Consider the following 12,869-nt stretch of genomic DNA (forward strand, 5'->3'; position numbering starts at 1 on the left):
ACGAATACTAAATTTTGGGTCGTTACAACTCTACCCCCTTAAAAGATTTTCGCCCTCGAAAATTACCCGACTAAAACACAACCCCGGATAAACTCCCTCATCCGACTTTCTAATTCCCAACTTGCATTCTAACCAACGGGTTTTCTAGTCATAATACCTTAACCGATACGGTCTCTTACACAAACTCCGATTCAAAATCATACTTCTTCCGAATTCATACCAACAACACATACAAACTCCAAACCAAACCAAGTTTGACAAAATCAGTCAATCCCAATCGACACAATCTCGTCTACTCATCAACAATAGATCAAGGACAGCTAATCCCTTGATTTGTCGATAGATAGTCAACAATCGTGATGATGGCATAAACCATTCTCATCAAACTACTTAAAATTTCAACTTAACATCTTACGGTACTCGCAGCACTACTCCAAAACAAAACCACTCCACTCGAAATACTCCGAAAGACCCTTCCGTTGCATACTTCACAACTTTCCAAATTCCATAAGTTCTCAACTGCGTCGAATCTCACTCCAACCATTCATTTGGTAGCACAACCTCTACACTCATTTGTTGTCCAACTTCTCAAGGTTCTTAACACATTCCAAAATTATATTTTCTCCAACCGTCAAATTCTTTTCCTTCGCAACTCCCAAATCGTTGCGTCGAACCCCTTCATAACTGTTTTATTTTCCAAACAATCTCTTATCCAAATTTCTAGGTTCCTTAACACGACATTTCCAATGTCACTTTCCGTCGAGGTACTTCTATCCAAAATATTACCTTAAGTCACTCGTCGACTAACTATCCTTTCATCGTCCATGATGAAAATATCCAAAATATTTTATTTCCTTACCACATAATATTACTATACTACTCCAACATATACGATGTTCCCAACATCACTTAGTCTCCACCAACTTTTTTTTTTTTTTTTTTTTTTTTTTTTTCCATAAATAATTTTCCAATTGCTACAAAACATCTCTGATACTTACTTCAAGCATCACTTCCAAATTCTCAACACACATTTTCCAAACACAACAATCACTTATGTGTGAGATAGTCCTTTCCGCAAATTCTTACTTGACATAAGTCACTTTCTTACGTCTCTCTAATACTCGTGCTCGACACGTTTTCAAAGGCTAACTTTCTTATCCCCAAACATCCAAAGGTAATACTTCGCACTTAGCTTCTCAAATCCTTCCAAGAAATGACTACTCGGTTCAAACATACTCAACCTTTATAAATCCTTCCTAGGCTCTTCTTGATCACCTAGTAATTCTGTATTTAAATCTCAGCTACTATCAAAAGTTGATTTCCAAACAACCATGATCTCCGTCTTGTTGATTCCAACACAACTCTCATCAGATTCCTCTGAAAACTTTTCATCAACAAAGCTTCCATCTTTATCACTCTTCCTCCTCTTTGAGGATGAACCATCAAGTGAAAGACAACCAAACAATGGAACATTCTTGCTACGAGTTCCGCTAGAAACACCACCAGTCCCACTTATTGTAATCGGGTTTTCAGTTCCCTAACCACACCTTCCATCCTTGACATCAATCTCCCACTTAACTTAACCCTCAAGGTACCCACCATTCGCATACTCGTCGTATGATCATCACTAGGTTTTCTTACCCTCGACGCACACGTCTTCTCTGTTTCCCAGCAACGGTTTTCACTTATCATTCAATCTGCTCCATCGTTCCCCAATGGCCACATTCTCCCTACGGCTAAACAACTTCATTCCGACTCACTCCGAAATGATCATCTGATACTTCCTCCAAAATATTCTCCAAATAAGAACTCCACTTCGAACAACGCTACTCAATCTTAAACAATCCACTTCAAGAACATCTCTATTCGTCCTTACTTCTCGCGTTCGAAACATCTTGGAGAGACAAAATCTTCTCCCCCACTTATCTCAAACCCACCTTTACACTTCCACTAGAACATCCGGTGTAAGCACCTAACCGTCCTATCGATTCCAAATTTATTCCTCCCAAGAGAAATCTAATACCGACAGCATTCACATGCATGTCGTATGCAAAGGGTAAACATAAGGTAAGATATCTAAGCATCTACTCAAAACCCCGGTGCAGTCCTCTTGACATACACACCACTACAAAATACATAAACACACTATTCCCATCTATGCTAATGTAACGACCTACGTAACAACTAGCATACATAATTACTACCACATGTCTGTACATATATTTATAACTAAACTATATGTAAGACAATGAAACATCCATGTACACAAGACATCGAGTCAAGTACATGCATTACATTTCATATCACTCACAGATATGAATTCCACAAAATCAATTCAAACATGTATATATATATATATACATATATAAAATATAGCATGCTTTCAACAACTTCTCAACACGAGAATACATTCACACTTAAGTAAACACTCAAGCTATAAACATAATAATACACAACAAAAACAGACAGACACGACTGGCACACATGCTCACTCGATCTGAATGCACAGACCGACTCTGATTGACACATAACCTCACAGTCCGAAGACGACCTGCTCTGATACCACTTTGTAACACCCAAACCCGTTATTTACTTAACTCTGCCTTTATAAAATCTTTTTCGAAAATACGCAGCGGAAAAATTGAAAATCTGATTTATAAAGCGCTGGTTTGAATATCACAAACTTCATTCAAAATAATACTAATACATTTATCTAGTAGAATATTCGAATGAACTAAAAACAAAACCTCGCATCGAACGATACGTTATTAGTTATACAAAACGGATACTTTTCAAATGAAAGCTTAAGACCAACAGAGTATACTAAGAGGACTACATGCATATACATATAAAAACCCCTTTTTCCCGTGTCTCAATCAGAGCAGAGCTTCACCATTGCACTCGGACGAGGCTAACACATAACCTGTCAACCTGGACCCCCAAAGGTCCAGCAATTAACACAAAGCAGAGAGTTAGAAAACATAAACATAAATATAAGTGTGAGTAGTATACTACACACTTCACACGCTATCATACATTTCTAACTCACGCACATACATCGTCAAATACGACTACCAATTAATCATTCATTTACAAACACACCAATCATATAGTTTCACGTCTTCTCGGACACTACCAAATTGTTCATTTTATAGTCATGACGGACTCTGCTCATATACCAAGACATGGCAAAATCACAGTATTAAACAATTAGTAAATACCAAAGCTTAACACATACGGAAAACACATTACAATCCAATCAGATAATGTCACATAACAATTATCAAACACATGTGCATTTACCCTAATGCATCTAATGCCAATTATCCAATGTCATGTCATCCCTAGACACGACTAATGCATGTGGTACCAAGGCGTCTCACCAACGGTGGACCAAGAACAGTTTTATATCTTGCTGGATATGTCGGAACTTACCGAACCATCTTATCTCCCTTGGATAAGCCAACACAGTTTTACATCATGTTGGATGCTGCTATTCACCCCATTTAAGATGAACCCAGTTTTACATCTTGTTGGATGCGTCGGAACTTACCGAACCATCTTATCTCCCTTGGATAAGCTCAATAACAGTTTTATATCATGTAGGATATGGTTATCATCAACCATCTCTCCCATAAAGAGGAGTCACACAGTTTTATATCATGTTTGGATATGGGTTCCAGATCTCGGATAACATAATCCCATCTTCGACCACTTTTCATAAACATAAACCATTTTCATCAATTATTGGAATTCACATGATTCCCATAACACAATTATTCATGAATGCATGATTACTTTTAAACACATCAAATACATGACGCTATCTAGCTCGAAGCTATTCATTCACTGATGCGGAAACACAATTCCAACATCTAACACATTAGGATAACACAATATCCTATCACTCAAATCATAATTATTCACATGATAATTATCTGCATAACCATTTTTATACACATAAAGTTTCATTTACACTTATGTCATAAAACACACATCATTTCCTTAACATTGCAATTTAATGCTAAAACATCACATTGCTCACTTTAAGCTACAACTTATTGCATACACGTTTATCAATCATATAACGATTAACAATAAGCATTAACAGTATCAACATGTATCAACAATCATGTAAGGATACCCTTAAACCATGTTACAAGTGTCTAATTACACTTACAAACATCAATCAAAATTGCTGTCACAGTGCTGTTCGCTAAGCGAATCCGTAGCGAACCCGTAGCGAATCCGTAGCGAACCCGTAGCGAACCCGTAGCGAACCCGTAGCGAACTACATCAGAGGGTTACAGGTACATGGCGAACAGGTAGCGAACTTATTCGCTAAGCGAAGCCGTAGCGAACAGGTAGCGAACTTATTCGCTAAGCGAAGCCGTAGCGAACCCGTAGCGAACTACACCAGAAATATCTGTTCTTGAGTTTCTAAGGCGGTTTAACCTTGAATCCACTCAAAAATCCATCTAGACATGTTATAAATTCTTATAAACAGCTAATTCAAGCATATATGGTATCAAGGAACATTAATCATCCCTTCCAAACATCCAAATACATCAAACAATCAAAATCATGCCAATTTCTTGCAAAATAAGCAAAGTTGCATAAACATGCAAATCATTGATCAAACATCTACATATTCCCATTTTCAACTCCCGAAAGTTGTTTACCTCATCTACCATGAGTTCACTACACATGTTAGGATCAAAAGAATCCATTTTCCATTAAGAAAATCACCCACAAAACCCACAAGAAAAATAGAGTGGAAAGAGTTTGGGAATGGAGGAATCGACATCCTCCCCTCTTCCGAATCACTCACGAATATGTAATCTAACTCTCGTACCTTAGCTCGACGAATCCACAAGCTTGCTCTTCTCTTTCTCTCCCACGAGCTCTCCCTCTCCCTCATGAGCTCCTCCTCTTGCTCTTTCTCAAGAATTGCAACTTATGAGACTATTCATTGGTTTGACTTGCTACTTATAGCTCTCTCTATTCTCATGGATCAAAGCCCAATTGGCTTAGGCCCAATGCCTATTCCACGCCCAAAGGCCCAAACAACATAACTTCTCGCTCATTAACTTACGTTCTCGCTAAATGATTATTCGCCGCTTAATAATTTAATTATAAATCACGCCCTCGCGTAATAAAATAATTAAATAACGAATACTAAATTTTGGGTCGTTACATGTAACATTTGAGTAATGTTACACCGCTCAATAACGCTCAATATATATACTAGTATAACTTACCCGTGCAAATGCACGGGTTAATGTTCAATGAAAAATATAGATATTTTTTTGACACATGAAAAATATGGATTATTAAATTTTCAATATTTTGTGGTTTTTTTAATTATTTGTAAAATTAATTTTATATTTAATGTAATAATTTATTTAAATATGATAAATGATCCAAATTTTGGAGATTTTAAGGAGAAATGGTAGAACAGAGAGTGATACTCCACTCCTCGTTCCCAACCCACATGTTCGTATATTTGTTCTTTTATTTTCATAAAAAATGTCATTAAGCAAAAACTAATCTAACGGTTAATATATATTAGTTCTTAATCGTCATCTCTCTCCTTTAGACATTTGTTTTCTTCTGGAGTATTTTAGCCCATGTCCCCATGTGAAAAAATTTCACATTTGTGTAATGAACAGTAGAATTATTTGTCATTTGCTTGACAAAAAAAAATTTATATCATTTTTTTTATGCATATCTCATTTGTTAATGGTGCAAATTTTAAAAAATTTATCTATTTGTTTATCTTACAGTGATGTTTGGAAAATAAAAACAAAGTAATACATGATATTATTACTTTTAATTCTTTCTTTTTTTATATATAAAATCATTGTTACTTTCCTTACTTTCAGTTGATATTTATCGTATTTTTTATATAATAAAATCTACAAATGTATGTCCCACCCCATGTAAGTTATTTTTTGCTTGATACCTCCATGTAGATTATTTTTTTTATCAATACCCCCTATTGTAATATTATGTTTGGTATAAATCACTATGTAACTTTTTTTTATTAATAAAATTAATAAAATAAAATAGAAAAATAATCTATGAAGTCAATTACTTCATTCCTTTTATATTTCAGACAATCACACCATTTTCTCTGTTCGATAAGTATGAAGTTTAAGAATAACTTTTTTTGTGAACAATTAAATTACTATTTTTATTTTTTTTTATATTCCTTTTAAGGTGAGTATTTTTGTTCAGAGATTCTTAAGCCTTCAATTTTGTTTTGAAACATATTAAGCCTTCAATTTCTCAGTTCCACATTTGGCCAATTCGTTCTATATAATTTTTTTTTGATAAGCAATTCGTTCTATAGTATAGTCTTTCGAGGAGTTTCTATTATTTTATCAGTATATTTGTTAAATATCACATGAAAAATAAGACAAACAAGAAAATAATGAGTAAAAAAAAAGAGTACAACATTTATTAATAATAGTAAAAAAAAAAAAACATTTATAAGCATGATTTACACCAATAAAAAATAATATGAACAAAAAGTGTTTTTTAATAAGTAAACATGATTAAAAAAAATGACAAAAAAAAAATAATATAAATAAATACTTAAAACTCTAACATCAGTTGATAATACCTAATCCTAATTTGAATAACGAACAATATGTTCTTCCGTTTGATAGTAATAATTATGAATATTTTGATATAGTTCTTTGATAGTACCTGCAAAAAAAAGTGCATTTTCGTTTTTATGGTTTTATTGAAATTGAGTAAAAAAAATAGTTTTATTTAAAATTGGATCGATATAATTCTTTTTACTTTTTATTTTCTTTTTATCACCTCCAAAAATTATTGCATCATGTTGTTAGATGCTGCGACTGGCACCCACTGTTCTCTTTGTTTTCCTTACTCATATATAATTTTTTTTTTGTTGGTACATATTATATTTATTAACAAATTGATTTGTTAATAAATATAATATGTTTATTTTCCTAATTTGTGAATGTGCAAATTAAATACTATGAGTTTTAAGGAAACCTATAAACAAAGAGAATTAAAAAAAAAAAACTTAAATAGGAGTTTTAAATGTGATAAGAAGATCAAAAACTACCAAAATTGTGAACATAAAACTCAAGAAGTGTAAACAAATGACACATAAGCAACTCATGCTTGAGAAGATGCCATGTAGGATGTGAAAACAAAGTTGGCTAAGCAAGAGAATGCCACATAGGAAAGTTTCCATGAGAAAAAACTCCTAAACATATAAATAACTAGTATAACTTACCCGTGCTATCGCCCGGGTTAATGTTCTATGAAAAATATAGATCATTTTTTTTCACACATGAAAAATATGGATTATTAAAATTTTAATATTGTGATTTTTTTAATTATTTGTAAAATTAATTTTATATTTAATGTAATAGTTTATTTAAATATGATAAAAGATCCAAATTTTGGAGATTTTAAGGAGAAATGGCATAATGGAGAGTGATACTCCACTCCCCGTTCCCAACTCACATGTTCATATATTTGTTCTTTTATTTTCATAAAAAAAAAGGTCATTATGCAAAAACTAATCTAACGGTTAATATATTTGTTCTTAATCGTCATCTCTCTCCTTTAGACATTTGTTTTCTTCAGAAGTATTTTATCTCATGTCCTCGTGTGAAAAAATTTCACATTTGAGAAGCAAAATGGGGCGATTTTAATAATATTATTTATTTAAAAGTAATGAACAGTATAATTGTTTGTCATTTGCTTGACACAAAAAAAAATTATATAATTTTTTTAAGCATATCTCATTTGTTAATGTACAAATTTTAAAAAATGTATCTATTTGTTTAAAAAAAACTAACAATAGCAATAGATAGAAAAAAAAGTAGTGATTCTGTAAAAAAAAAAAAAAAAAAAAAGAAGAGTAGTGAAGGTGAGAAGAGAAAATAGAGAAGGGGCGCTGAGACACTCAATGACCCTCACTCTTACATGTTGACCCGTATATATAGAAACTATAGTAGATTTTTGGTCCTTAATTTTTGAAATTTTCATACATTTCAACATTGATTTAATTTAATCAATATATATTCCAAAAATGAGTTGGTCAATAATCAAGAGTTTCCATATGTAAAATTTCAATTGTATCAAAATATTAATATATAGACATTTGTTCATAAAACCTGATTGAGCAATTTCTATATTTATAATTGAGCACTAATGACTAAAGGAAAAAACATAGAAGAATGATACATCAGCAAAATGAATTGAGAGATTGTCACGTGAGATTTTGACCGGTAAAAGAAATGAGAGGACGCCACCTAAGAGAATGATGAATGAGAGGATGCCACATTGGATTAGTAAAAATTAAAGTTCATAAGAAAGTGACACGTAGATTTGTTTCCTTGAGAAAAAACTCTTAAACATATAAATAATAGATAACGAAAATATTTACTAATAAAAATTTAAACGCCATACATAAAGTGTTTAAAATATTTAGTTAATAATATTTATAAAAATTATTTCTTTTGAAAATTTAAATGTATATTCATGTTAAAAAAATAGAATAAGATGTCAAAATATTTCCTAAAATATTTCTAGCAAAGACATTGGTGACAATATTTGCTATTTTTTTATGGATTCAAATTTTCATTGACCATCTTAATGGTCTCTTAATTATTGCGTGGCAATTTTAATGACAATATTTCACTCTTTTTTTCCCTTTTATGAGTTCATATTTGCTTTGACTAATATGTTTATTGACAAAATATGAATATCACGAAAATATTTACTAATAAAAAAACAAAGACACGTTTGCATGAGTTTGTTGCTACTCCTCTGATCACTCGTATAAAAACAGTACGTAAAAAAAAAATGTTTGGGAATGGAACGTTCCATATATCCTTGCTTTAAGAAATAATTAAAAAAAATTATCTGAGAACATGTAACGATGATTTCTATGTTCCAAAAGAGACTACACCCACCAAAACTATATTAATAGGATAAAATAATTACAGTAAAATAGGGAGATTAAACCTAACCCTCTCAAAATGAATAGAACATATAACTTGACACAAATGAAGTTTGTTATTAACAAAGCTATTACATAAAAACAAAAGAACTAATGAAGAAAATAGTTGGAATCTAACCCTCTCAAGTAAATATATTTAATATTATTTTCGAAATTTAAATCAATTTGAAAATTCAAATGTATTCATGTTAAAAAAAAGAAGAAAAAGATAAGATATCAAAATATTTCTCGTAAAGGTCATTGGTGGATGAGAAATTCTTAGGTGAGTACTTACCTAACAATTAATGATTAGACACATTCAATAAAATAATTACATGTAATTACATGTAGTAAAACCATAACAATAAGCAAATATGTTAAAAAAATGCAATACACATATGAGATCAACAGCAAGAAAAGACATTTGCGTTTCCAACAACGTATAAATTCAATAATTAATACATATATTATCGTTTTATTTCTTTTTTTTGTTAAGTTCAATACATATATTATTCTTTCTTTTTTTTCTTGTTTTCTTTTTGGGTTAAGTTCAACATATATTTTTTTTTGTTGGTCAAGCATATATTTTTATTTTATCTAAAAAAAATATGGTGGTACATATTCTTTTGGTATTTTTTTCAATTGTGTATAAAAAGAGAACAAATATATAAGTGTGATTGAAATTGCCTGCTAAGAAATATAGAATTAATGATTTAAAAAAAAAATTGGAACAAAAAAATTACAAAAGAGCTTAATTGAATTTGAAACAAATATATAATAATAAAATAAGAGTGGTTGATTAGTAGTGAGCTATTGGATAAAAAAGATAAACAATGCATTTATGTCTATTGTCTTTTTAATTTTAACATATTTGTTTATTATTATGGTTTTATTACATCTAATTATCTTATTGAATATGTCTAACCATTAATTGTTGGGTGATTACTCACCTAAGAATTTTTCTGGATGGATTCAAATTTTCATTGACCATCTTAATGATCTCTTAATTATTTTGTGCAATAATTTTAATGATAATTATTTCATTTTTTTTCCTTTTATGTGAATTCATATTTGCTTTGACTAATGTTTTATTGACACAATATGAATATTAACGAAAATGTTATCTTTTCTAGATTGTTTTTTTGGTGTTTTTTAGTTTTATTCTGGACATGTTGTATCTCTTTGATGTTCTGCTATCATATAAGGACAGGACTGAGCTTATGAGCTCCATGCTTAAAGTTGAGCTTTGGTTTTTTTGAGGCTCTTATGTACCAGACTTTGCTTGTATTGTGTTTTAGCACTTCTTGTGCTCTTTTCTCTATTTAATTAAAAAATTGCTTTTCCAAAAAAAATTATGTTATATTTTCTAAAGAATTGAATTCATTTAAGTAGAAATATTTCAAAATTGCCATTAATATATTTTTTATTAAAATAAAATATTCTCTCAATTTATTTTTTTATAGCCATTGTACCCAAGAAAAAACCTAATAGGAAATAAATCATGGACCCTGTTAATATTAGATTGATACGTTTTATAATTAATATATTTAATCATTATGGTATTTAATTTGAATTCATTTAAGTGTATGTGTTTCAAAATTGGTATTAATATGTTTTCTAATTAATTGAAAATTTTCATTCTTGTAACAAAAAAACATTCTTTCCATTAACTTTGAATTTAAAATTTCAGAACCATAAAGTCAAAATAAATAGTAATTCAGAACCATAGATGACTCATAGCGTGCCATTTTTCGATGTTCTTTTTTATCAAGTTTTTTCTATGTGAATAATAAACAGGTTTATTTTGCGGTGGCTTCTAAGGTGAGGGCTCTGTTAAGTCCCTCACCGGTGTACCACTTATTTTAACCATCAGATTGAATAGGCTTTACTTGATAAAATAATTTATGACCACACCCGATTAATTTCTTTCACTCTCCTTGCCAAATCTCATTCTCTTTGTGTCCTGCAATTTTTCTTCCATCATTCCTTTCTCCCTCCACCGCCTGAACAAAATTAGTAATTACTCTTAAAATTATATTATACTTAGTATTAATGGTGTGAAATTGGGATTTAATGCCCCTTTGCGACCAACTTGTTACCAAACTGCTTTTGAAGGTTTGACCCAATTGGCAGTTTATAATTTTGATAAAATTGTAAAAACAAACTTTAATTAGTAAAGGATAATCGGTAACTGTAATGGTCTTTGAATTCCATCTTTAATTTAAACACGGGAAAAAGAATAACTGGATTATAACTTTGAATTTCTAGATGTGTAATTGATGTCTTTTTCTCTTGTCAATTTATAAGGGTAGTGCACCATTGGTACGACACTGAAAACTTTGCAAAGAACAAACATGTTTTCTGTTTCTTTCTGAATAATAAGGGTTTTATTAAAAAAAAATACGGAGACAATTTTGATCGGTATGGACATATATCTTCTGATAAAAAAACGGTGTGGCTGTATCCTGGATGTGTCGATGTACAAAGATAACTTTCTGCAGATTTTGTGAGTGGAAGATGATTCATATGGAGAAGAGATAGAGTGAAGGTTGTGTGTGAATATGTGTAGAAGTTCTTATTTTAATTTCTGTCTAATCCAAACCATTGATCAGATCTGATGGTAGTATTTTAATGCCTCACCGGTGAGGGACTTAATTGAGCCCTCACCTTAGAATCCACCTTATTTTGCATATAAAAATAAAAAGACAGATTTATTTTGCTTATATTAATAGAACAATAACATTAGTTGATACTACTAAATTCTAATTTGTATAAGGAATATTGTCATTCTTCTACATGAATCTGCAAATAAAAAATTATATCTCAAAATTAGTACGATTATAATTATTTATAAACATCATTTAAGTACAAAACTTATATCAACAAAAAAAATGTAGTAGAAAGATGTAAATTAAAGATATATACCAACACATTGCAATTTGGATCGTCGGCTTCACTACTACAAATAAAACAATGAAGAGTCACGAAAATTATAAACATGTGTAATGTTCATCCAAAGACCTCTTATAGAATAACAAAGAGACATAACAAAGAGACATACCTGAAATGTGATTTGTAATGTTCATCAAAAGACCTCTTATATAGAATAATAAACATGGGTATATAAATAATTTTCCCAAAATGTGTAGTTAAAACCATTACTAAAAATTAATTAAAAATATATTGATTCCTTTTTTGGAATATATCAATGTTTTACACAAAATAAAAATAAAAATTTCACACAAATGAATTATTTGGACGTACATGAATAAAAAAAATATTAAATTTGCATAACTAATTAATATAGAAATTAGACCAATCGTTAGTTGGTCAGTGGTGATTGATTGACGTTGAACTTGTCCCGAACCAGATTAAATTGGTGGTGAAAACAAAAAAAAATATAGAAATTAGTAATTTTTCGAACCATAAGAGTGTCACCTATTACATAGATTAAGGAGAGGTTGCCACTTAGGAAAGATCATGAAAGAGAAACTTATAAACATATAAATAATAGATATTAATGAGATATAATTATTTATATTTGAATTTGAGTTATTTCCTTTTAAAATTATTTTTAATAGGTGCATTAAATACGATTTATAAACAATAATTGAGAAATGGTTGAATTTCTAAATTAGCCAAAGATTCTAAGTAAAATGATATCATCATGTATTAGAGAAATTGCAAATGCCTTCATAGTTAGCCACATAGGAATTGGAGAAATATTAGAATGCCACATAAGACATGGATCAAGGAAATGGTGCCACATAGGAATAAGACCATGAGAGAGAAACTCCTAAATATATATATATATGGCCAATGCTAGGGTGGGAGACCATGACATGTCTCTCACCGGTGCACCATATGATATGTGGAT

This window comes from Trifolium pratense, linkage group LG7 (assembly GCF_020283565.1).
Source record: "Trifolium pratense cultivar HEN17-A07 linkage group LG7, ARS_RC_1.1, whole genome shotgun sequence".
NCBI classification, from domain to species: Eukaryota; Viridiplantae; Streptophyta; class Magnoliopsida; order Fabales; family Fabaceae; genus Trifolium; species Trifolium pratense.